Below are 26,052 nucleotides of genomic sequence, written 5' to 3' on the forward strand. Positions count from 1 at the left end.
AGACCCCACTCCTGCTGAAGAGGTACCAAAGCACTTGCGTCAGAGAAGGGTAAAAGGCAGCCGAAAATCTGCTCATGGCCACTGCATCAGCCTCTCACCATGGGTCCCAGGGAAATCCAGCTCCATGCCGTGTCTCTGACATGTGAGAGAGGGGATAATTTAGAATATCCCTCTCTCTGTCTTCATGCTGCACCTAGTGCACACAACATACACCCTGTGCTCTTAAGCGCCCTTCCTGCCTTTCCTAGTATTACAGATAATTTGCTAGTTTCAGAGTGTACTTATTACAGGACTGTCAGAGGAGTTTTTGTTTCAACAACACGTTAACTTTACTGCACTTATAAAAAACATTATGTGTCCCCTGTGATTCTGTGTGTTTAAGAGCAGCGAAATGTTATTGATCCCAGTGTGACAAATCAAGAGTTAGGTAATGTCTACAAAACTCAATTTTCTGCAAGACATAAAACCCTTTTTATGAAACCCTTCCTTAAGAAATTCAGGAAAAATACACACAAAAAATGAGAGCAGAAAGGTCAGAAACTATTTTTTTTTAATTAATGTAATCCAATTCTAGCCTAATGACAGGCATATGACCACCGAGGCCAATTTAAAGTAATATTTACTCACTACTTTAAAACTGTATGTGAAAACTCCAGTTTTCTGAAATCACTTTGATATGATTAAGAATTGTATTTAGAAAGCCCAGAAAACTAAATTCAGTTTCCTTTTGGCAAGCTTTCATCACTGAGTACACTGTAAGTTTGGATTCAGGCACAGGTTACATAATATGTAAGATTTTCCAGGATTTCAGTTCAAACTGTTTATATGTGGCCTTAATGTACATTTACAGAATGAGTTGGTTTTAAAAAAATCTCAGTGATGAAAACATCCCATTCAATTTCTCCTAGAAGCTATGCACTTGCCTAAATTCCTTTTTTGTAAACCACTTTCCTTTTCTCAAAGGCTACATAGAAGTAGTGGTGAAATACTAGGGGAGAAAGGCACTAAAAAGCAGCAGTAACAATTCAGCTGCAATTTGCATGAGATCCACATGCATCTATAGAAGTTTCAGATATGTATACATATTGGGATTTTTTTTCCCCAACTGTTCAGGGACAGTAGGTACTGGTACTGCATTTAATTAACAAGCAAATGTGATGCCCTGCAATGTGAACAATACTGAGCCAATCGCTTATGTTCTTAAAAAACAGATGTATTACATGCACTGTACTACTCCTGAATACTAGAGTATCCATTTTATATCCTTTTTCCAGCAAACCTGAATCTGTCACAAGCTTTCCCTTGCTCCCTAACTCCTTTTGTCCTTTTTGATTTTAACTTCCACCTTAAAATTTGTTTTCCAGATCTGTTGGTAGTTCTCTCCCTATTTCTTTTCTGTCTACTGCATTCATCATTATTCAGCTGCATTATAGCACTTAAAAAAAACATCCCAGCTTTGGAAAAAAAAAAAAAAAAGAAAGGAAAAAAAAAGAAATCATTTGATTTTCATTGCCCTGGAGAGAATTAAATACCCCCAAGGAAAAATTCTGGTACATTCTCTGCACACATTTACATGCAGCCAGTGAAGTAAACATTTCCATAATTGCTCACTTCAGAACACGTTACCCAGTTCCTAGGTACAATAACTGTCAGGAGTCAATGAGGAATAAAGAATTTTCCTGAATCCTTGCACATAACCTGACTAGCATTAATAACTCCACAGTTGTACATAAGTTAAGAAATGGATTACTGCCAGGCAGCAACCTTGCTCTGAACACTTTGGGCATAATGTATTCTTCAAACTATCATTAACAAAATAAATACATATTTAAAAAAACCCTAAAAACTCAAGGCTACTGATAACAAAGTATACTTTTCTCTCAGTTAAAAACCATGTAGCACAAACTATAGCTTTTTCTCAACCTTGGAAAATATAGTAACATATGGCTTCCATTTACTTCCAATTTTACTTGTACTGTAAGCTTCTTTGGTGAAGTTGTCTTCTATTGCTAAATGACAAAATGAATGATGAAATTCAGTTGCTATGCTAGAAAAACAAAAAACAAACACTGGTGCCTTATCCCAGAGGAAAACTGGACTTCAGTTATGAATCATCCTTACCAGCAAATCTTGGATATCTTAAATAAAACACTTTATGTACTTATAGAAAAGAAAAGAAAACAAAACAAAACACACTCTAAAATCTTCAGTAGAAAGATCCTCCTTCTGCTCCTTATCATTAGAATCCAAGGCTGGGGATCACACCAAGAACCTGAAGTGGTTATTTAAATAGTAGTTCCCTGCTATGAGGGACACCAATGAATAGTGCTAACATCAAATCTGCTCAGTTTTTATTGCATATTTGCAGAGCTCTTCATATTGCTGAGACCGCAATGAAGAGCCTTGTAAACATGTAATAAAACCAAGCTCATTGGATGTTATGGTATTAACAATTTTTCTGCAAAATGAAAGTATATCTGCTTTGTCATCAGACTGATTTCAAAAGCTCTCATCCATTGTATGGTTACTTAATTCTTTTTTAAAAGATATTTCATCTACAATCTGTCTAATTGGACTGTGAAGAAAATTCACCTAATTATTTTTTTTAAATGTGACATTCTTGTTTGGATTTTTTTTTAACGGCTTATCTAGACCATCAAGTTCTGAAGACAATAAAAGTGTAGCTCTGTGTGTTATAAAGTATTTATGATATTTTCAAGGAATTTTTTCACCCAGGCAGAAAATATCCTTTTAATAAGCCCTTTTTACTGCAAGGAGCTATTATTGGTCTCTTCTTTATTGTTGTTTTCATATTTTCAGCATAAACATAATGGAGGGAAAACGAAGAGAGAAGAAAACCATCAGAAGACAGATGCAGACAACAGAAATGTTATATAATCTGATAAAATAATGAATAAAATTAAAACTGGCTGTCAGACACAATGAAAAGCAATTTTGCTTAAAATTTTCAGAGTGTCTATGGAAAAGCAGCCCAATCTATGTAGTGCATGCTGTCTGTAGTTTATGGATATACACAATAACCGAAGAGGTGCTTTGATTAGAAAGAATGCAATGATGAGCACAGCCTAAAATACTGAAAAATGCACTTGAAACAACTTCTGTGAAAGCCTAGAGGAAATGTTTGAAAGCCCTATTAAAGCAGAACAACGAGCTAACAGAAGAACTCATTGGTTACGTATTTGGGAAATGGAGAATAATTCCTACTAGAGATTCCATTAATTAGAACAAATCCTAGCTACTGCCTGAGGGCTGCCAGAGACAAGGATTTACTCCCTTCTCTTGCATGAGCAGAAGTCTTACTAGGGTCAAAGGGACTCATACACCAACACTGAATATTTAACCCTCTAAAGATTGTGATGCAGCTTGCTTTCAAGTTATCAGATAAATCACAGCCAAACCCAGATATCAAGTGCCAAGTAAAGAGGAACAGTGCAACAGAAATAGGATTTTTCAAAGGAATTTGGTGAAGAGGTAGGTCATCACAATGAAACCCCGAGGAGATTTGGTCCTATCTCCTACAAATGCCCAACAATAAAATCTCTCTCTAAGACTACGCTTATTTTGCTCATCTAGCCAAATCCACCTGTAGGAGAAAAAGGATTTTGAAAAATGTATGATCTTTCCTGCCTGAGCACAAGAGTAGAGATAGGGCTTGAGAAGTGATTTTTTCCTTTTTGTGAACATTATAGCACTTAAAAAACATCCTAGCTTTCCATGATTCTTTTGCACAATTCTTTTCTATGATTCATGGACTTAACTGGACACTTGGCAGAACCACACAGGATTTAATCCTTCTCTTTGATGCACAACTTAAAAGGTTTTTATGCCATCTTCTTGCAAAGATTGGCCACTATTTGCGTAACTGTGGGAGAGCAGGTCTCCTCTCACCCTGGATGTCTGGTGGTGGTGTTCCCCACACCCTGAGGGTTAAATCAATCACACAGTAAGGACTTCAGGAACAAGGTTCTTTCACCAGTGGGAAGGACCTTTTGTCTGCATTATGGCTTCATCTGCTTCCCATGATCTCTCGGCAATTTTCATTTAAAAAATATCCTGCTCCTGCAAGGACGTTTTTGGTGACAGCCTCAGCCTCTCATGTGTTCTCCCTCTGGCAGAGCACAGTTGCAGTTTTTGTCTTTCAGTGTAGGCTTTACAGCTCTCAGAGAGAATTTTCTATGGAGTTTGAAAACCAACCATTGGTGGTATCCCAGCCTAGGATAGTTGGTCACCTCAGTGATGCAGCTCCACTCCAGACCTACAACAATGCTGCAAATATCAGAAAAGAGGCAACTTCCTATCTGACAGCACTATAATCAGCACCAGTCAGTAACTAACACAAGCTGTATGTTTATGGTTCACAAGGCATCACATTGTTAATGAGCAGATAAAACAAGAAGAAAGGGCTGTTCTTTGTTTACAGTACTCCCCTCATAAGCAACAGATGTCCTGATAGACTAGACTGCATTGGCTTTGTTGGTTGAGAACCTCCCGCTGGCCCTGGATCAGAACCAAGCATCCATACTGATTTTGTTACAATTGTCAGCTACTTTTGTTACTACAAAGCATGAACTGTTGCTGACTCATCTGTGGTCCCATGGGCACAGAGGAAATAATGTATGGAGTCATGCAGTGATTCCATGTATTGTTCTTCCCCTGAGATGACTACTGCTTGTACCCCCAAGAGCTCTTTCTTGTGGGGTGCCACACAGTTTCCTGACTTTACCCTTCCTGGTGACTGTGTGGATGAAGAAATGGCTGGCAGACTTACATTCTTCTGTTTTCTGTTGATGGCACTGAATGATTTATGTGTGTTTTGCCAGAACCATGACTTAGATGAAGATGAACCATCCAACACCCAGACCAGTGTACTGGCAGTAAATCATGGTTAGTTACAGAAAGACCAGACACAGACACTTTCAAGAGGGGCAAACATGCCTGAATTCTGTGGTGGTGTGCTGTGGTCCTCTTGGATTTCTGTGTTTTGGGCCATCTAGATGAAACCAACATCTAAACAACCTTTTTGTATGATGTCAGAGGCTCTCATGGTTGGATTTATGCAGTGAAGTATAGATTAACATTATATTCTCCTGCAGAATTTAATCTTAAGAGCACTTCAAAACTTTGGCTGATGAAAGATGCAGAAATGCCATCACTGCATATGGTTTTACAGAAGAACATTATTGCTCTGTTTTGTCAACCACTTTGACCCTCAGACTCCTTTTAGCCATCCTTTACAATACTGTTCTCATCCATGAGTCTTACTTAATGTGGAACTTATACATGACAGAGGACAGGTCTCCTGAGGTGCTTTACTTAGAGAACATTACTCTGGTTATCTCCTGAAAAGATGACAGATGCCCTGTATAAAATCTCCAACTTCATGAATTCAGTTTGCCTTACTTTAGTACAGTTTAGATCTGTCGGATTTGATGCTGCAGGGCCAATTTGGTGTGGGCTGTGTTTTGGCTGCAGTGTGCTGGAGGAGAAAAGAAAATGGGGAAGAAAGCTATAGTTGAGGTAGGGAATAATTGCAGAGAGTTTAAATGGCATTTGCATACTGTTCCTAATTACTGCTCCCGTTTTTATGAACTGTGGTAAACAGAGTTTTATAAATTGAAAAAAACAAGCTCATGTATTTATTTGTTCTCACACAGGGCTTTCTGTCATGACAGTTTATAAACGCCTACCTTGATGTGCCATCAAGGCTTCCTCCCTTAAAACATTTTTCTCAGCCTCTTCGGTCATGGAAGCTGCAGGTGTCATACTCAGACTGTGACTTTGAGGGGAGGGCGTGCTCTCCTCAGACATTCAAAATCAAGCATTCATTATAGCATATGCCATCGAGAATGACTTGTTTTTATATTCTGCTCAGTGAACCAAGATTATCTACTTCACTGAGAAGAACGATGTAGGAGCCCATCTCCTTTGTTTGTTCTGCTTTCAGACAGACAAAAGGCAAGTTTGATGAATGATACACAGATGCCTCAAGAAGTTGTTAACTAGAACCATTCTATGGTTTCCCGCTCCAGAGCTTCACCCTGTCCCTTGTAAAATGGCCATCCCCCACACCTCCAAAGAGAAACTGCCTTACATCTTATCCAAAAATGCTTTTCCCCCTTAAAAACAGTCACAAGGATAATTTTCTTGTCAGTGCAGGTTACAGCTTGTTGGTCCAGATCACATTTGCAGTGGGAATTAATGTAATGCTCCCTTTTCATTTCTCCTGGCTGGCAATCACTTCATTTCTGAAGCAGAGTGCTGTGTGAGTCTGCTCTATAAAGCCCTGTCTCATGAGCACTGTAGATGTCCTCGAGGCGTGAGTCTGATAGTAGTCCAGGTAACTGTGAGCACCACCTGAGTGAGGCACAGGGTAATAATAAAGATGACAGCAGTGCCTATGCTTCTCTTGGCTGTTCTCTTTTGTTTTCATTTTCTACATTTGAAAAACATCATGCTTCAGCTTAAAAAGAGTGATAAATAAACCAATGACTCGAATTTCTTGAGGAATTTTTTGAACTGTAATTTTAACAAGAGCTCAAGAAATGACCTGGTAGTATTCTCATGTTACTACCACTCAGCAGATGAACTAGCTGTCTACAGCAGGGTCCTTTGCATCACATGAACACTTGAAGTTTGGGTTGGTGATACTAATAGCACACCCTTGAACTGTGTCTCCATTCTTCAACATGACACTAAAAGTGGACTGTGCTGCTCTGGAGCCTTTTGTCAGCTCACAGTGATTGAAAGATCCTCCCTGAGGCTCTTTTCTCTTAATATCATGCAGAATTTCTGCCTTCTCTTTCAGAAGAAAATTCCTTGTTTAACTTCTCTAGGGTCACTGTATACTAGTGCAAAAAAACAGGTGCAAGACAGGTCTCTCTCTCATGTTAAATTTCTGTACGCTTCAATTCTCCATAGATGATTCACATCATTTCTGGATCAAATTACCTGGTTTTAACTACTGACAGGATCAAATTAACAAGGAAAATGGAATATAAAATGAAACACATTGTAATGAGGGTGTGCCACACAGAGGTATTGCTAACAGACAGAAACCTGTTCCCCTGTACAGAAAGGTGCCTGTACACTCTGTAACTTGCAGCAGGCCAATAGTGAACAGACACAGATGCTCATCTACAGATGAGCAATGCATTGGAAATAAACTGCACCTCTGCCTTCCATGATAAAGCCTGTGTCACTTGGATTCAGGCATCTGCCAAGTTCAGAGGACACAGGTGTGAAACTACTGTTTTCTACAAAAATTTGTATTTCAAAGAATCTGACTCTACGAAAGGACTGTCACACCATGGAGGCAACATACAACATCCACAAGGAAATTAAGCAGAAACCAGTACATTTCTGTCCTTTGCAAATGAAATACTGACTTGGCATTGGCACTCTGTGCATTAAAGCAAACATGAAATACCCAAGCTACTGGGGATCCTGCCAGCCCCAGAACTGAAGCAGCATCCTGAGAAAGAGTTGTTGCTTACTCAAAAGTGAATACAACTCTCTTTCTTAGAGAGCTAAACTGTGTGCATGGCATTATACCATCCAATACAGATGTAACACAGTTACTGCTCACTGCTGCAAGAGTCTTTGCACAGTAATCCCGTTACTCCAGTATGAGCAATAAGCTTTTCTGCTTAATCACCCTCTTCCCTTTTGACACCGAGACCACAATGCAAAATTTTGGGTAACCTCAGCACTACAGAGGCATGAACATCCATTATTTGCTTGTGCTCAGCCTTCTTATACTTCATTAAGCATGCATACGATGAACTAAGTTTCTGAACCGATCCAAAACAGATCCAAAACTGTTCCCAAATCAATCTGATTATTGCACTAGGCAGAGGGCCCTTTCCTCAGGTATTTCCTCCTTCACTTTCTCTAGTAAACAGCAAAAACTAACAGCAAATAAAAGGATTTATATAAAAAATAAAAGAAAGCTGCCAAAGTAATACCTAACTGCAACTTCTAGAGAAAAAATTAATCTTTGTGTATGTTGAAGTGACTACATTGAAATCCAAAGTTCTGCTCCCTAGTTTTAGATGCTAGTTCTGCTTTTAGCATCACTTACTGGAAACCACAGAGACATGATCCTGTTTATTGTTTTGTCTGGTCACATTTATTCATGCCAATACTTAAATCTTGTAAGTTTCTCTAAATTAAACTGGAGTGGCAATGAGGGTGACAGAGCAGAGGACCATCTTGTTAGCTTTCAGTGCAAGAGACATGGATCTCAGGCACCTCTGCATCCTTTCAGCTATTAAGATATTTATTCAGCAATTAAAGATTTTAGCAATCATGTTATCCACTTCACCTTACTTAACACGATTTGCCATCCTTTCAGAGAAGACTTTTTACAAATCTGTAAAATTACTTAAGACTGGAGATGCATTTGCAAGTCATAATCTGGTTATAATGAGTAGCACGTTATGGTCACTAAACTAAATGTTGGTTATACTTTTATGCATACCTATTTTCAAATCATTTGAACATATTTACATGGTATATAGATATGCAAAACAGCCAGACTTAACAGATGTTGCCCTCTAATTTTTAAAGCCTCATTCTTTACTTTGGAGTTGCAGAGATAGAGAACTCAGGTAAGACACACATTTCTGAATTTCTATGAACAATAGGCATTTGTATAAAAGCTTGCTGTACTTTTCTTGAAGATTCACAGAAAAGGTTTTCTAAAATACAAGTTTTGATGGATAGGACCCGGTAGTTTAAAGCAACATGTAAGCATGTAGAAAAGTAATTTTGGTCCAAATTTTATACTTCCAGGTCTTCTCAGTCAAGTTCAACAAAATTTAAATTCAGAGTCACAAGGATTCAATTTTTATACCAAATGCAATGGTGTAAACTGTTATGGGGAAAGGACAACGTGGAAACCATGTTTTACAGTTTCAGTTTTATAGCTATATGGAAATCTCTTGTGGAAATGATTGGTTGTATATGCATGCCCCATGACTTGCTTCTCTGTAACAGTATTAATTGGCATAACTCATATAAGGCAAAGCCTAACTTACATTCTAATTAAATATGGGCTGCATTGTACCAGTAATTTCATCCTGGAGTGCCATATACATCTGCTTTTCCCTTTAAGCCAAGGGGGAAAAGGGCAAGTAACAGTGAGAAATGCAATCCCACTGAATAAGGATCCCCAGCACTTTCCTGCACTTCAACTGCATGATGCTATTTAGAAACCGACTGAACAGGCAAGGCAGACTTCTCGTTATGCCTTTCTTGTGTGTTACTTTTCCTTTTAAAATAATCTGTGCATCTTAATGCCCTAAATTTGGAATGGAGCATTCCTGAATAACAATTTCCTGGTATACCATTTCATTTCATATGCTGAACTTTCCTTCACTGATGGCCTTAAAGAAGTGCTGAAAAGCATTAGATTGTGGCACGGCCAAAAGAACAAAGCAATGTGGAGAATGTTATTAGTCAGTGAAATTACTTACCTGTGCCTGTAAAGTTAAATCTTGGCTGAGCTGCTTTTCAGTCTACAAATAATTTCTTTACACTTACTCAGCTTAGAGAAAACTGGTAGCTTTGGGCCCCAGACAAGAGAAGAGACCACTAAGTGTGCATGAAAAATGTCTTTTAGGAAAATAGTGTTTCAGGATCTCAACCTCATGTGTATCTCACCTCAAGTAATTAAATTCAATTTTATTTAATTTTTAAGCATCTTCATAACCTTTCTGAGACACTGTGAGGATAAATACCCCAAAGGCATGAGACAAAGAAGTACTGTCACATGAGGAGCTAAATCTCAAGTAGGCAGTATTTAAGAGAGACACACTCAGTATTTCTTCATCAATCACTGCAAAATGGAAGTTAAAAATTATTTTAAAAAATATACCTGTATAGTTGTATGCCTTTCTATGGATGAAAAGATTATGTATAGTTATCTACATAAAGCAGAGGACTCTGACATAAGTAACAATAAGTAATTACTTATGAAAAGTAACAGGAATTTGTCCAACTCATCTATCCTCACCTGGTCCCCTCCAGATTCCACTATGCATTCGCTGAGCCTCTTTCATGAAGGCTGGCTTTTCAGGATCAGCAATTTTAAATAGCTTGAAATCTACTCACAGCTTAACAATGGGAGAAATATGTGGACTTTAAACCTATTTTCTTCATGAGGGAGCAATGGCTTTCATTAATTTTCTTGTCAACAATTAAATAGAAACATTTCCTCACTTTCTTCCTGAAATCTGTATTGAATAACCATGTTGGTTCTTTCATTTATGAATCTACTGAAAGGACAGACAAATAAGCATAACCCAAAAGTCCTTAAAATGAGAAACAACAGTTTTTGATGAATGGATTTCTACTACTCATAAGTACTTTTTAAAAAAACTTGGCATAGCAAATGCACACCATTCCCTTTCTACCAGCACAACTATCTTCTGTATTCTAAGCAAATATAATACAGAATGGAAGAAAGGTAAGAAATTTTAAAAATGAATGAGAACTTGTGGGTGAAAACAAGAGTTAGAAAGACCCAGCCTTGAATAATGAGTCAATGTGAAGAAGGTTAATATTCTGTGAAATTACTTACCTTTACCTGTAAATTCTAGTCTGAAGTTTACCAGCTTTCAGTCTAGGAATAATTACTTTATGCTTCCTCATCTTAGAGAAAACAGTGGTAGTTCTGGTAATGCTGTGAAAGTAAGTTTAGTGAATGGGTCTAATTTTAAATATCAGGGAGGAAACAATTCACCAAGTATGCCTTAGATTAGGAATAGGAATTTTGTTCTTCCCTCCCTTCTGCTCCAGCTCACAGAAAACAGTGCAGACTGGGTACAGAAGGATCATGCCAAAGAACAGAAGACAACTCATGAGATCAGTTTTGGAGTTGTAAATTTTCAGGCAAAATAACTTTATTTAGCTATTGGTCTTTGAATCATTAATACACCCACTACATGAACTTCAAATGAACTACATAAATCTGAGCCAAGTCTGTTAAAAAAAACTAAAATTAAAAAAAAAGCAAAGAAACAGAAATAGAGGGAGAAGTGTAAGTTCCTACAGGCATTTTGCTCAGACAGGCTTAGTGTTTCTTAAAATACGGTACACCTGATTGTGCCCATGAGGTCTGAAAAATGGGAGTGCTGCAGTCTTTACTTACACAATAATATAACATTACACATTATATTTTTGAAGCATTTCACCAGTGTGGACTAACTATCCAAGCACAAATACAGACACTTTTTGGAGATGGACAGCTTCTTAAGGGGAGGGAAAAAAGAATGTCCATGTTTCTTATAGACTGAAAACTACCAAAAATGCTAATTGCAAAGTATATTTTCAGTTGAAACATACAATGTAATTATGCTGGAATTTTAACATAAAACACCTTTACAGGCAAATGCTACTATATAAAAGACAACTACAGAGTTCTGTATTGGAACCATGTCCCTAAAGCTAATCTGCATTCTAATTAACATGCAATTACTCTTCTTTCAATGATTTAACTGCTCATGGAGAAGCAATAAGAAGAAGAGCCTCTTATCTAGCATTTTAAGCAATGTATAAGAATGAAGAAGAAAGAGAATGCTACAATGAACAACTTAAAGCCAGACAGAAGTTGCAATATCTTCTTAAGAAAAAGATGCTTGCTGAAAAATTCTCTTCCATCCAAAGAAGGGACACTTCCATGAGTCCTTTAACAATGGAAATGTTAACAACCATTTTTACATTCAAAGTAAAATTTCTTCAGTTCCAGTATCACCAAATGCAACCACAATTAAAACTTACTTTAAGTCAATAACAAAGTAATTACATTTTCTTTGTCATTTGTTTTTAAAAGATGTTGTTCTCTGCTTTTCCCATTCCCCTTCCTCAGAAGTAGGCATAACGTTCTGATAAAACTATATACTTCATTAAGAAAATAGCTGGCAAGCCTATAAACTATGAAAATAACATTTGGATTGCAAACCACATTCACTGCACTTGGCTGATGGAAGAATGATTATTCCATGTCTCAATCCACTAAGAGCATATTGACTACTTACATACACAACTCTTTCTGTACACCTAATAGTTACCATAGTTTGGTAAGCACATTCCACATATCACAGTTGTAGGCTTCAGATCCAGACTTTTCTTCCACAGAGTATCCTGTATTTATACATCCAAGAATGTTATGGAAGGAAAGGGTGGAATGCTTATGGCAAGTGTACTGGGGTCTGTTAAAACACATGGTTTGACTTTTAAGCTATGTAATAAGAGGCAGAACCCCAAGCTTCCACGTGTGTATTAGAAAGCATACATTATGCCCTCTATCAAAAATTACGTAATTTGACAGCAAAATGTATAAGTAAGCCCATAATTACCTTAAGCGCCTGCCACACAGTCAACCCTCTGGGCTCACAAGTCAAAATATTGTGCTAGAGCTCCCAGAGAGCAGATATGAGGAGACAAGGGAGGGCCAGAATACAACTTTAGGGTTGAACACTACTCTGAGCCACTTTCCCCTTGACTCAAAATGTCTGGGACCAAGAGCCCTCGGAAGCAGAATGGTTTCCCCACTATGGCTGGGTGAGCAGGGCCAGCCTCGCCCTGTGCATGGTAAAAGAGCTTGTGCTGCCAAAGGGGTGACAAAGAAGAGCCACACCATTCTGAAACTCAGGACTTCCATGAGTACTGCTCACCTGGAAAGCCAAGCATCAGCCAAGTTTTGACAGCGTGTGTGTGGAATAATCCGCCCACTCTCATCTCAAAACTTGTGGCACTTTTTGTGGACACGGAGATCCTGTGACATTTTTCACAAGGACAGAAGGCTTGCCACATTATTCTTGGACAGTTTCCTGTCTCCCCCTCCTATGTCTCACGAGTCTTAGCTGCTGTCTTCTGCAAAGCTGGCTACATTTAATGCTGTTGTAGGTAAATAGTTGCAAAAAATTTTTGGAACTTGGAGAATGAAAGGTCTTGTGCAATTCTTACAGGTATATAAAACATAAGGTTTCCCCCCATGCAAAGAACAACTCTGATACAGTGAACATGTATTTATTCACCATAGTGCTATTCACCACCATCATGGATCTACTGACTGAGGTGCAGTTTCAAAACCACTGTATGAAAAAAAAAAATCTGTGGGAGTCAGCATACAGAGATGTTCTTTGATTTCCTATCCAAGATGATGAATTTTGTAAGAGCTAGAATTCAGCCTTTAATTTGTACTGGGCCTCATTCCATGCCCATAGAGGAGAGCTGCACAAGTAATTTTTAGGCACTTCAGGCACAGTCCAGTAACTGAAATGCAATGGAAAAGGCTCCATGCCTCTCATGAAGCTAAGTCTGTATCCACAAACTCTCCCTCAACAGTATGTCAGGGCCAGCTATGCCTGCACTGACAAAAAAACATATGCTCTGTGGAATTCCAAATGCTCTTTTGTCCCATGCTGTGAGGGGCAATTGTTCCTACCACTTGGGAACTCCTGATACATTCAGTGGTATCCACAATTGTGTATTCCTAAAGAAACATTATACAAAAGCTGGAGCATTTAAAAAAATGCTTAAAAAGTGATCAAATCAAGAATGAACCTGTTGCAATGGATGACTGTGCAAATAACAACATGGGCTGTAGACCTGAGATTGCAGCTATATTCTTGGTTCCTATAAAAAGCATCATCAAGTCCAGCAGAGGCTGTAGAACAAAACCAAGTATTTTGAGTGACTTTCACTCTGCTATTCTTGCTGAAATACTGAGGTACTCAATAGGAATAGTAGCACTACTCTAGATATTGTAGAGGAAAAAGGGAACAAACTGTAGAAGAGTGGACTGTGAAAGAAGGGAGAACAGACAAGAAGGAAAAGCAGTGGGATATTCCAGCACCACAGAAAATCATTCGTACCCTTCTCAGCCAAAGGAAGAACTGCAGGGATACCTGACCTGCTGATAGAGGAAAAGGCAATAGAAATAAAAGCACAACTCCAGAAACCCTCAGTAAAAGAATCGAAAGTATAGAGATAACAAGGACAGAAAAGTATTCTCAGTAGCAAGTACACTAAATAACAAGATAAAAATCAACGACAGTGGCAGGCAGAGAGAGTCACAAAAGAGGCAGAATCTAATTTTAATGAGATAAACTGCATTCTTCCATTTCCTCAGCCTTTTCTTTACCAGGGAGTGCCTGGTATCATGGCAGACAGGGGAAGCTTTTCTACTTTCAAACTTACCTGTCATGGGAAACTGTTTGCAAATAACTGTGGTTAATATCACAGCCTGTCACTTGTTTGGGAAGTGCCATTTGAAAACAAGTTAGTTAAGCACTGACTATTTTAAAATGACAGAGTAATAGAAAGGCAGAGATCAGGGGGGCAGGGAGAAGAATCCTGAGAGAAACAGAATGAGTATCTGAACCCTCTAGTAGAAATCCTGCCCTCTGTGAACATAATGACGACTTTTCCACTGGTTTCAATGAAGCAAACATTACAGACAACAACCTACGGACAAAAATTGAAAAACGTTCTCCAGTCAGGCTTGACAGATGCCTGTGCAGAAACTATTATCCTGTAATACACAATATTCTAATCATAACATAACAGAAGGGGCAAATATTAAACCTGTTTTAAGTATTTCAAAGGCAGTTTAGAAGAATAATTAGAATCATACAGAAACCTGTGGTTATTGACACACTAAAATAGTTCAGGACAAAGAGGTGTTGCTTAGAAACTGAATTTACAGGAAAAATCGAACATGCTCAGTGTTTTCCAAAAATCTAAGTATCATTCCTGGTCATGTACTAAAGTCAGATAACAGCAAAAAGAAACAAACATATACTCATGAAAAATTAATGACATTAATTAATGTGTTAATGGTAAAACTGATGTGTTATGCACTTATGCTGAAGCCTGCATTTGTCAGAGAAAGGTGAATTAGCAACTGCCAGTTTCATTTCCCTGTGCTTTGCTTTTACAGCTGGTAGAAGCCTTGCAAAGTACTTGAAAAACTTGACCCTTCTCCAGCCTCCCCCGCATGAGTCACTCAACCTTCCTTCAGTCATTAGACTGGACTTCCTGCTGGGATCCAGCAGTAAAACAAATGAGAGACACCAGTTATGGTCACGGCGAGGGAGGTAATAAACCAGTGACAGGTATTTTTATGAAATTTAAACCTAATTCCCATATATTATACATATCGACTAAGTGCCAATCCATGACACTCTTATGTAGAGCCCTATTTCAAAAGACATCTTGACATGCTCCAGTCCATTTCCTGTGCTGAAAGAATACTTTCCTTGTTTTTACATAAAGGCAAAATATTTTCCTGCATTTTATATGCTTCAGCAATATTACAGACAAAAATATTAAATCACTTTACTTGTACATGTATAACGACACAATTTTGATAACACTGTCAAGAGTAAATTTGAACCAAAATTTCACACATGAAGTTCCAGCCTTTCATGTCATTATCAAGTCCATGACAAATACTCCTTGAGAAGTTTGAATATTTCAGAAGTTCATTGCCAGCTCATCTTTTATACTTTGTTTCAATGATAACCTTCAGTTCTACCATGTCTTTCATATGTCTACATTTTTGGGAAACCCCAGTTTCTTTCTCCAGGAAGTAAATCCCAAATGAAGCATCCATTGAGAGAAGTGATCACCCCTAGTCAGACAAAATTAATAACAAATTTACCCTTTTCTGTCCATAGATCTTCCTGGTATTTTAGTTTCAAACTTGCCTAAAACTACACTGACTGTGCTAAAAGGGCTCCTCTCCTCACAAACTCCTTGGGTTCATTCCACAGTGTACACAAGAGACTCATTCCTTTAAACTTCAAGGAGTTCCCATTGCAGTGTAGAAGAGAAAAATTCGGAGATTATGGAATAATCATCTCCAAATCGATCAATTTCCCCCGAAGGTAAAAAACTGAAAGAAAGAAAAAAGTTGAACAGTTCCAGCTTGGCTTCTTGAAGGGAAAGTACCCCCAGGGCATGTTGTAGAATGATCCCAATCTCTTGCTCCTGATGCTTATTAAGAGGTCATAGATATCAGTTACACTACAGCATTCCAAAATGATAACCTCAGCTAAGGACTATGACCTCCCAGTACAAGTATAGGGATATAAAATTAGGAATATAAGGGTCCACACTAAGAAAGAATTTAACTTATCTATCAGTCATTTTGGAAAAACAGCTGGGATAAATGGTATAGCTGGGGTCTTTTGAAAGACAGAGGAGCTTTAGTATAAAGGACTTCAAGTTCCAGTGTTTTCCAGAGATGCAGCACCCTGATTTCTATCTGATCATTACAATGGGTTTCCACAACAGGAAAGGTGTCTTTCTCAAAACGCACAATATATAGCTCAGAGCACCCTGGGTAAATTAAAAGTTGCTTCCCTTTGTCTTAAACTAGCAACTTACTGAGAAGCAGAAACGACTTTGCAACCATGTCAAACAGAATATTATGCCAAGACAGTAGTGTTTTTAAGGACCTTTCTGCTCCAACAACTCTATTTTTTCCTCAAAAGTGGTTTTTTAGACCCTCCAGATGATGCTTAAAAGGATAAACAAAGCCCATAAGGGTGGTGTGTTAGTGAACTACCACATTGCCTGGAAGCCTTAACACTCTACAGCTGATTGTATAAACATGAATTAAGGTTTTTCTGCAACTGTATTAAGCAAAGTGTTAAAGAGCTGTGGGGCATTTTGTTACATTTGGTTTTCAAGCTATGAATTTAACTACTGAACATATAAGTAATGATAATCTGTTGTACCTCCCATTCCGTTCATTTCAAAATGGTAATTAAAGTAAGCACCAATAATAAAAACAGCAAGTATTTCAAGAAAATTATTTTAGAAGGTGCAGGAAATTCACCACTTAAAAAGGCTAATTTGTCATGGCAACAAGAGCCATTTTGTAATACACTGACAATATACTATAAATATTCCATTAAAATAGAAGCATAAAATAAACAACAGGTATTTACTCCAAGGTAGTTGATTCTCTGAAACGCTGTATTCAGTATGGACTGTAGGTGTATATACACACATACAGGCACAACAATCATTATTTCATTTTTAACAGTGCATCTATTAGAATCATACACATGAATTCCCATTGTACTGGGTAAAGGTCAGGGTAGCTATGACCCTGTATCAGCAGCAGCTTTACAATTCAAAGTCTGTATTGCTGAGGACTGTGAAAAATAAGACAAGCTTGGCCACAGGATCCATATTGATTACAACAGTAATTGGAAGGAACATAGTTATCATAGGGTAAGTAATGACTATTTTTTCTTCTTCACATATGTGCCAGTGTTGATGATTCCCCTGCCCCCTCTGGTCCTTTCCCTGCAGGCAGCCATCTTCTTTGGACAACGAGAATTAGGAATTTCAGCTGCATAGATCAAATAGTGATTATAGTACTGCTTTCCCAAAACTGGAACGAGCACTGATGGTTGTGTCCTGCACAGAATGCCTGATAAAGGTCAGTGGATTACCTCATGTCATCACCTGGCAGATCTCAGAAATTGGACCCTCTTCTCAAGCAGGCAGGAGATGTCACTTGAGCACACAGAGAGCAAGGTTACTTTTCAATGGGAAAGTCACAGTAGCCAAACAGTAATGCAGAGAGATACTCTGTACTGCCCATTTGGAAATGCTGTGAGGAAATGGCTTGACCTTTAGAACACCCAGCAGTGGCTATAAATAAATGGAACAACAGACTGTCACTGTAATAAAGCAAAGTTCTGGATCTAGCCAGGGCTGATTTTCAGCAGAGTGCCAGGGAGGCATTTGAACTAACTCTGAAAAAGCCATGGAACTGCCCAAATCAGTGCTTTGAAACAGGGGCAGCGATGTAAGGCTAGCTTGGAAACCACAAAATATCAAAGCTAGAAGAGATGCAATTTATGCCATTATCATGGGTCCTCCCAGAACCTAATGATATTGCACTCACCCACAACAGAATGTGAGGTGCTCCCAGCTGATGCTTTCATAGTTGCATGTCAAAAAGTCACCACATATATATGTCCTCTACTTTAGCCTAGGACTGTGATTGTAAGTCATACTGCTAAGCATGGCTTGGGAAGAAGACACTAAACCAAGTATATTGTTTATGTAAAATGTTGTTTTTCTCAGAGGGGAGACCTTACTGCTCTCTATAACCACCTGAAAGGAGGCTGTAGCCAGGTGGAAGTTCGCCTCTTCTCCCAGGCAACAAGTGATAGGACCAGAGGAAATGGCCTGAAGCTGTGCCAGGGGAAGTTCAGGCTGGACCACAGGAAGAACTTTTTAACTGAAAGGGTGGTTAAGCATTGGAATGGGCTGCCTAGAGAAGTGATGGAGTCACCATCCCTAGAAGCATTCAAGAAACAACTGTACACAGCACTGAGTACTATGGTTTAGTTGACGGGGTGGTGTTCCCTCAAAGGCTGGAGATAATTTCCAACCTAATGATTCTATGATCCTAAACCAGACTCTGGGTGACAGATGCATGGTCACACTTATAGCCTGCAAACCAGTGCTTTGTTGTCTCCAGGATTCACTTTTATCTTCAGTGAAACAGTTTAACTTGGGAACTTTTCAGCAAAAGTAGTCAAAATCTGGTTCAAATGTGGGATGGCCAAGTCCCAGGATGGCTGGATTCATGTTCCAGACAATAATGTATGCCTTGGTTGTTAAGAGCAATTTGGACCAACTCTGCTGCCTACTCCATTTGCCCAGTAAGGTATGGATGGCTGCAAGAAGAGCCTTGAGAGCCTCATACAAGATCCCAGATTATCTAAATGTGAAAGACAGCAGAGAAACAGTTCTACCAAGAACTAGACCTGGTAAGCCCTGCACTGGGGCTGCCTACACCAAATCCCTTTGTCAATGAGAGACCTACAGTCTCCAGCTGAGCAATTTCTGGGGCAGAGCAGGAGTCCTGGGCCTGCAAGGGGTGTCTCTGTCCATGGTACTGAGCTAGGCAATGGTGCCTTCACTGGTGCAGAGACATGGGGTCAGATCTGGTATCTGGACATTATACTGGAAATTCAGGTTCTCATGGTGCCAAGTCCTTGGTGGACACGTGGAGCAGATAAGCCAACCAAAACTCTTTCTAGTCTGTGCTAAGGAAATCATCAGCCTTTTTAGTGGTAGAAAATCAGGCTAGAATAAGAGGTAAATAGGAAGAAAAATTGAGGAAAAATATTAGTGAAAGATATACAGGAAGCACTCAAACTCTCTTGGAAGACACTGCTAGCTTATTCTCCCACCTCCAAACACAAGAGTTCTGGCACTTACAATTAATACTCATGAACAGGTTTGCTGCAGGGGTCCCCCAAGTCAAAAATAACAGCTCCATGATACAGACCATCAGCTGCTTTCTATTACAGGGGGTCACTGACAGACAACTCAGGAAGTGCTACAGGCTGCTTTTAAAACACCCAGGAGATGAAGATCTACTGGTTTCATGACTGATTAACAATCTCGAGAGCAGAGATTAATGGTTTCCAAGCAAAAGGGAAGAGGTTTATGCCTCCTTGCCCATGCTGGCTGTTCATCATGGATCCTCAAGATAAGCACAGGGATTTTGAAGAACAGTCAGAAGGCTGTGCTCTCTACTTTCACAGCTTCCAGCTGCAGCATAAACAAGTTCCCTCCATATCTAAAAATCATTTTTACAGAATTTTGATGCAAAAATCTAGAAATTTTATCTATCAAAAATCTTCATCTATTCCCTGTAGGAGCATGAAGTTTTGCATATGAACTTCTGTATGGCACACTCTGTATAGCTTTGGCCATTCAGCATTGCATATAAATCTTCCATCCACATCCAGTGAGAGGCTTTACATTGCTCTTGGAATTAAAAATTTAAATCTTTGGAGGCAGAGGGTGTAATTACTACCCTATTCCCCTTTTCCTCCAAATATCAAGGATTTGGAGTTGCAGATACAAATCCAATTTTTTAGGTCCTGGGCCAAAAAATAATGAAAGGATGTGAGGCTACAAATTGCAAACTACCCTGTGTGTTGGCTGGGACAAGGAACTGGAGGTGAGCATCTGCTTTCCACTATCAGTCAAACAGAATATCATGTTGTGGAAAAGAAGTCAGAAGTTTGTGATTCGAATCAAATGGAAAAGTAGAAATTTGTCTCTGTAATACAGCAACTGGGAAGCCCTGTAAAGAAAGAGAGACCTGAGCTCAAGTTCCCAGTCCAAACACTGTTTGTCTTTTATTCAATAACTGTTTAATGTAAAATCCATATGCAGTCCTTGGTGCAGGAATTCTCTAGAGAAAAAGAGTGACTCTCTCAAGTGAAGTAACTGTACTTGGCAAACCGTGCCTGGCAGTGTGCCACCAACTGCAATGAAGCAGATGAATATGCTTTTGGTGCATCATATATTTAACTTCTTAGGGTCCTTGTCCTCAGAAACACTTTGATCAAGCTCTGATTTTTCTCTGTGATGCTGAAATGACCAAGGAGCCTTGCCATATATCTTTTCTCCACAAATGTAGAGGAAACTGAAAAAATAATGACAAGAAATATAATATATTTGGCCAGAATTATTTTGCTAGCAGGAAGAACTGCTCTAGCTAGGATATCAAAGCATGGTAACACCAAGTGTTCACAAGATTTATCTTGTAGTTTCACTGTGCACAGTGGATACTTCCTTTGGGACAAAATCCCCAGGAAAGTTTTCAAGTGTTCTAGTGAAGGAGATGGTCCTGGTGTTACCAGCTCATTCAGAAAGATGGAAGATTCCTGAACACTAGGGAGAGGAGAGGAGAGGAGAGGAGAGAGGAGAGAGGAGAGAGGAGAGAGGAGAGAGGAGAGAGGAGAGAGGAGAGAGGAGAGAGGAGAGAGGAGAGAGGAGAGAGGAGAGAGGAGAGAGGAGAGAGGAGAGAGGAGAGAGGAGAGAGGAGAGAGGAGAGGAGAGGAGAGGAGAGGAGAGGAGAGGAGAGGAGAGGAGAGGAGAGGAGAGGAGAGGAGAGGAGAGGAGAGGAGAGAAAAGAAAAGGAAAGAAAAGGAAAGAAAAGGAAAGAAAAGGAAAGAAGAAAGGAAAGGAAAGGAAAGGAAAGGAAAGGAAAGGAAAGGAAAGGAAAGGAAAGGAAAGGAAAGGAAAGGAAAGGAAAGGAAAGGAAAGGAAAGGAAAGGAAAGGAAAGGAAAGGAAAGGAAAGGAAAGGAAAGGAAAGGAAAGGAAAGGAAAGGAAAGGAAAGGAAAGGAAAGGAAAGGAAAGGAAAGGAAAGGAAAGGAAAGGAAAGGAAAGGAAAGGAAAGGAAAGGAAAGGAAAGAAAAGAAAAGAAAAGAAAAGAAAAGAAAAGAAAACCATTATAGTGGAATCTCCATTGCCTCCTGTTTGCTAAGTCCCTGATCACTCACAGTGCATGCTGTCTGTGAAGCTGTTAGGTAGCACAAGCTGTCATATGTAGACATGAAAGTAGGTTTCTCAGAATGATGATGAAAATTAATTTTGGTCATAATTACAAAAACAGAAATACTGATTTATCTAGGAATTCCCACCCTTGGGATACTCCAGTGCTGATGGAGACCAGCACTCAGAACAATGGGCCCCTAATACAGTTCTGGAATTCTTTTCAGATGGCATCAGAGAGGAACCTCTGAGCAAGGCAAGACTGCATCTCTTCATTGGCAGAGGACACACAGCTATGACCAGTAACCTTTTCAATATCAGAAACAGCGTAGGTGATAACAGGAACAGTCTATCAGCTCTACCTGACACACTTACTCAACCTGTGAGAGCTCTAGAACTAAGCTAGAGCCCAAAGCATAAAACGGAGTCTACCTAACCACCTAAAGGTAAAATATTCCCCAGTGGAGAAATACCTCATGTATTTTCCCTCAGAACACCCTTAGCCTTGAAGCTAGGAATGCATATGATTCAGTAGCCTCCTTTCAGGCAAGTTTTATAACCTGTGATGACAACAGGGATAGCAGGAAAGTCCTGTAACATGCACTGTGTCTACTCCTATTCAGGTGGAGCATGGCAGATTGTGTGCCAGCATGTCCGCTGCTGCTGAGTTATTCAGCAGCTAGAATTGTTCACTGCATGTTTATGCTCCTTGTTCTAGTATTACTCTGGTTATGGCTGAGATTTCTGGTGCCAAAGTGACCTACAGGATCTAGAAGGGTACCAAGCTTGAGCTGGATACCTCTGCACACAGAGCCAGCCAGTGGAGAGGCAGCTCTCACATGGGAGACTACATAAAGCAGGATCCCTGAGGACTGAAAGGGAAAATAAATAGCACTGTGCAGGGAAAAGGGATTATAAATCAAGCTGGAGACAATAAGAGAAAGTGTCTGACACATTATGTCCTACCAACAGCATATATGGCAGCAACGCAAAAGGTTAAGTGTCCTTTCCTGATGGCAGAAGAGGAGAGGAGGTGCAGTTGAGGGTTTCTCAGTACTGCACCATATTTGATCCTGCATTCAAATTCCCCCAGTGAGATCCAAGCTGACATATTCCAGAGAGGCATCAGGCTCATAGCCATGCTAATTGGACCCTTTGCTTATAAACACAACATAGAGGATGACAATGTGCAAGTGGCTTGAGTTATTAAATTAAATGCTGCAGGAAGAATACAGTGTGAAAAGCATTAACATCAGAGAGAAGCACTATTAAATCCATATTTTTATTGCCAATCTTTTGTAATGACTAAATGAATATACTTCAGCATCTTATCTATCCTTGGTTACAAATATCGCAAAGAATTTTTTGGAACTTTTCCCCCCATTTATCCATTATCTGTATTTCACAAACATCACAGGAATTGTCAGCAATTAACATAAATAAATCATCACCTTTTCAGAGAAAGCTTCAGTACAAGAATTTCAGATGGTAGCAAAAAATATTACTAAATAGCTCATGAAGGGCCTGCTCCATCCCCCACTGAAGTCAATGGGAATCTTTTCACTGACTTCAATGGACAATGGATCAGACCCAAATTGAAAAGATCAATAGCGCACACATTAGGATAAAAGAGCAGCTATGCCCTCCTCCAGAAAAAAGGACATGAGTTCAATTCAAACAACAGATTACAGAAAGGAACCAGTTGGGGAGGATTTTTTTCTCCTCCTTTGAAAAAATCTGTAAGAGCACAGCAATTCAAGATCCTGAGAGCTGAATCTCGCAGAGTTGTAAGTAACTCTCATCTTCCACTGTCCTCTGAATAGGTGGGGGTGACTGACACTTCGAGAGATTGGGAGCACTGTTTAATAAGCCAGCTCCCTTCTCCTCATTCCAGTCTTTGGTTGAGAGTACAGAATGAAGATTCAATAAAGCAATTTTACTCCTTCCACTGAACTGTCAAAACTTCAGGGAGACACATGTGATATTTTCAAATGCAAAAACTAGAAGCTGGAGTATCAATTTGAGAACCTAAGTGACAGGTCCAATTCTCAAGTATGTTACAAGGTTGGTAGAACTAGGGGCAGTCAAGACACAGTGACACACAAATGTCATGTTTCATATTCAGAGTTTTACTAGAGGGTTGCCTTAAGCCATTGTGTTTTCATCCTGTTTGTTCCATCAACATAACTGTTGATTTTACCCAATATAACTGAATGGAAAAAGACCATACCCCTGGATCAACACGCTCAGTTTGTAAATTCTCACAGTGCATCTCACAGAGCATCTTAGTGAAGCTCAGGAAAAATCCAGGCAAGCTGCAGCAGCTGGCTCAGCCATCTGAAGAAAAGGGGTTGGAGGGCTTCACAACTTAAATGTGGTGTTCAGAGGATGATGGCCCTGGCATTTTTACATAATGGACATCTTAGGTAACTCTTTACTGCCTGAGACTCAGACTGGAAAAATTTCATCTAGATAGATGATACACTCTGCCCTCCTCCAGAGAGGACATAGTTGATCCAAACAGAAGAATACAGCAGAAAAAATGCAAAATTTTTAAACCTCTTGCCTTTCATTAGCAACTTAGCGACAGACATGTTTGTAGACTTAGTAGTAGTCACCTTAGAGTGTCTCCTAATTTCAGTGGGACTCCTGCAAAAGGAGACAACCAGAACAACTATGTAAGACCCTGTGGCATCAGAGGACTGTGATGAAAAAGAGAGGAGCAACCAGCCCTTCTTGATAACACTTTCTTTAAAACACCTTTGAGCATGGCACCCAAAGGTGCTTGTGGAAGAGGAAGACAAAAGTCCAGGGAGTTTGATTAAAATGCTAAAATCAAACCTTATTTTTGTCAAATATATATTGTGTTTCAGAAAAGAAAGGCTTCTTTCTGTCAGCTGTTTGTCACAGATTATCAAAAATTAATCTCATCCAATGAGTTTTTTTTGAATGTTGTGTCCTTAGTGTGAGGTCAGATATGCATCCTAGGACCCTGCATTGGAAAAAAAAATGTATTTTTTTGCTTAACAAGAAATCCTCAACTCCAGGCACGTCATTCAGGCCCCTTTCAACTCTAAGGGTGTATTTAGGTCATTTATATTTAGAAACAGAGGACAGTTGGCTTTTTGTCAACTTTGTACTCCAGAAGGGTGTGTAGTTTCAGTTTTTGTTCACTTCATTAGCTTTCAAACAGCCTGGTCTCTACCCATTCACTATCACAAGTTTCCTTGAAAGAGAGGCAGAGATATTTTTAGGAACTTAAACAATTTCCTTCAAGATTAATTTTTACTTCCCCATCCTCTGCTATCATATGTGCATTCCTACCTTCACACATGCACCTCAGCATCTTTATTTTCACTCTCATTTAGCAACACAGCTCTCAGCAAGAACTGCTAGTTCAGGAGCAGTGGTCCATGACTCTTCCTATTTACTGCTCCCCTCACCTGCTTTTCTTCAGTTTCTTAACACAACTGTTCAAGCACTGTTCAGTGCATTCTGCTTGCAGCTTTAAAGCAGAGAAAACACTTGGTAGAAGGGGGCAGCAACTAACTAACCAGAAAGGAGAGACAGCTGTATCAGAACAAGGTAAAAAACCCACAGGGATGAATAAATGGGATCTGAGACAGTGAAGGGGAGAGCCAGGGGACTCAGGCAGAGTGAGTGCTTTCTGGGAGAGGAAAGGAAGAGACAAGTTAAGCCACTAATTTTTCAGCACAGAAAGAGAAAAAGAAAGAAGTATGAAGAAAAGGAGAGAAAAATGTTTAAGTCATTTCAAGTCAAGAGAGAATATCCATACTGCCAGAAATCATGAGCACTGTAGAAAAACACATTGTGGAAGTTTGTAGGAATTATTAGAAAATGATTGAATTGATTGTATCTCAAGTCAGAAATACATTTTACAGTCAAGAAAAGGCAAAGCAGTATATTAATAAAAGTAAATACTTCTTGCTGCAGCAGATTTTCATCTTCCACAATTTGTGAGGATTAAAATCATTTGACAGATCCACATTACTTCCTCAACCTTTTTCTGCTCCTGCCCACTTATTCCTCTTCTGCTCATCATCCTTTCATTCTCAAGAGTGGTTCTGCTATCTGACTTTTATGTCTTATTCTGACAGGGCTTAGCCTATGGACCTATTGGAACCAAAACTCAGGAAGCTCTCCAAACATGAGCACACACAGACACTTTCTAAAACTATTACCAAATGGAAAGAGAATTTTCTTACTTACAAAGTCATAATAAAGAAAGTTTTTTAACAAAAGTCCACTACACAGTAAGTACATTTTACACTATACAGGCTAAAAATAAATCACTAATTAAAAATGTAAGCGTGCCTTTCTCTTGATACTGAGCCTGTTTGGACTTACAGTGTGTACCATAAAAAAAACTTACTATATTTAAATTTAGCAGATTTCACATGGTTTTCTCAGTAAGGGGGCTCTCTACAATAATTTCAAAGAGGAATCTAGGTGGTAGATAGCTCCATTCACCCAGCTCTACTTAATTCAGGAGTATCTGATCAGCACTCAGTTCTGCTCCTTCACTGAAGCCGAGATCTTATTTTCCCCTCTAACAATTTGCTCAATTCCTCTCAACTTTCAGTTACTGATTACTGTACAGTCATTTGTAGTTAACAGATTAGAGTAACACAACATCCAGCTCAGATCTGCAACAGGCCATTGTGCAAATTCA

General features: G+C 39.2%; 1 protein-coding gene across 18 annotated transcripts in view; it reads right to left on the bottom strand.

The window, feature by feature from the left end:
* The window catches only part of ZNF521 (zinc finger protein 521), a 231,342-nt gene that overhangs the window by 180,504 nt on the left and 24,786 nt on the right, over window positions 1-26,052 (bottom strand). The window lies entirely within an intron of this gene.

The sequence above is a fragment of the Zonotrichia albicollis genome, chromosome 1 (genome assembly GCF_047830755.1).
Source record: "Zonotrichia albicollis isolate bZonAlb1 chromosome 1, bZonAlb1.hap1, whole genome shotgun sequence".
In the NCBI taxonomy this organism is placed as follows: domain Eukaryota; kingdom Metazoa; phylum Chordata; class Aves; order Passeriformes; family Passerellidae; genus Zonotrichia; species Zonotrichia albicollis.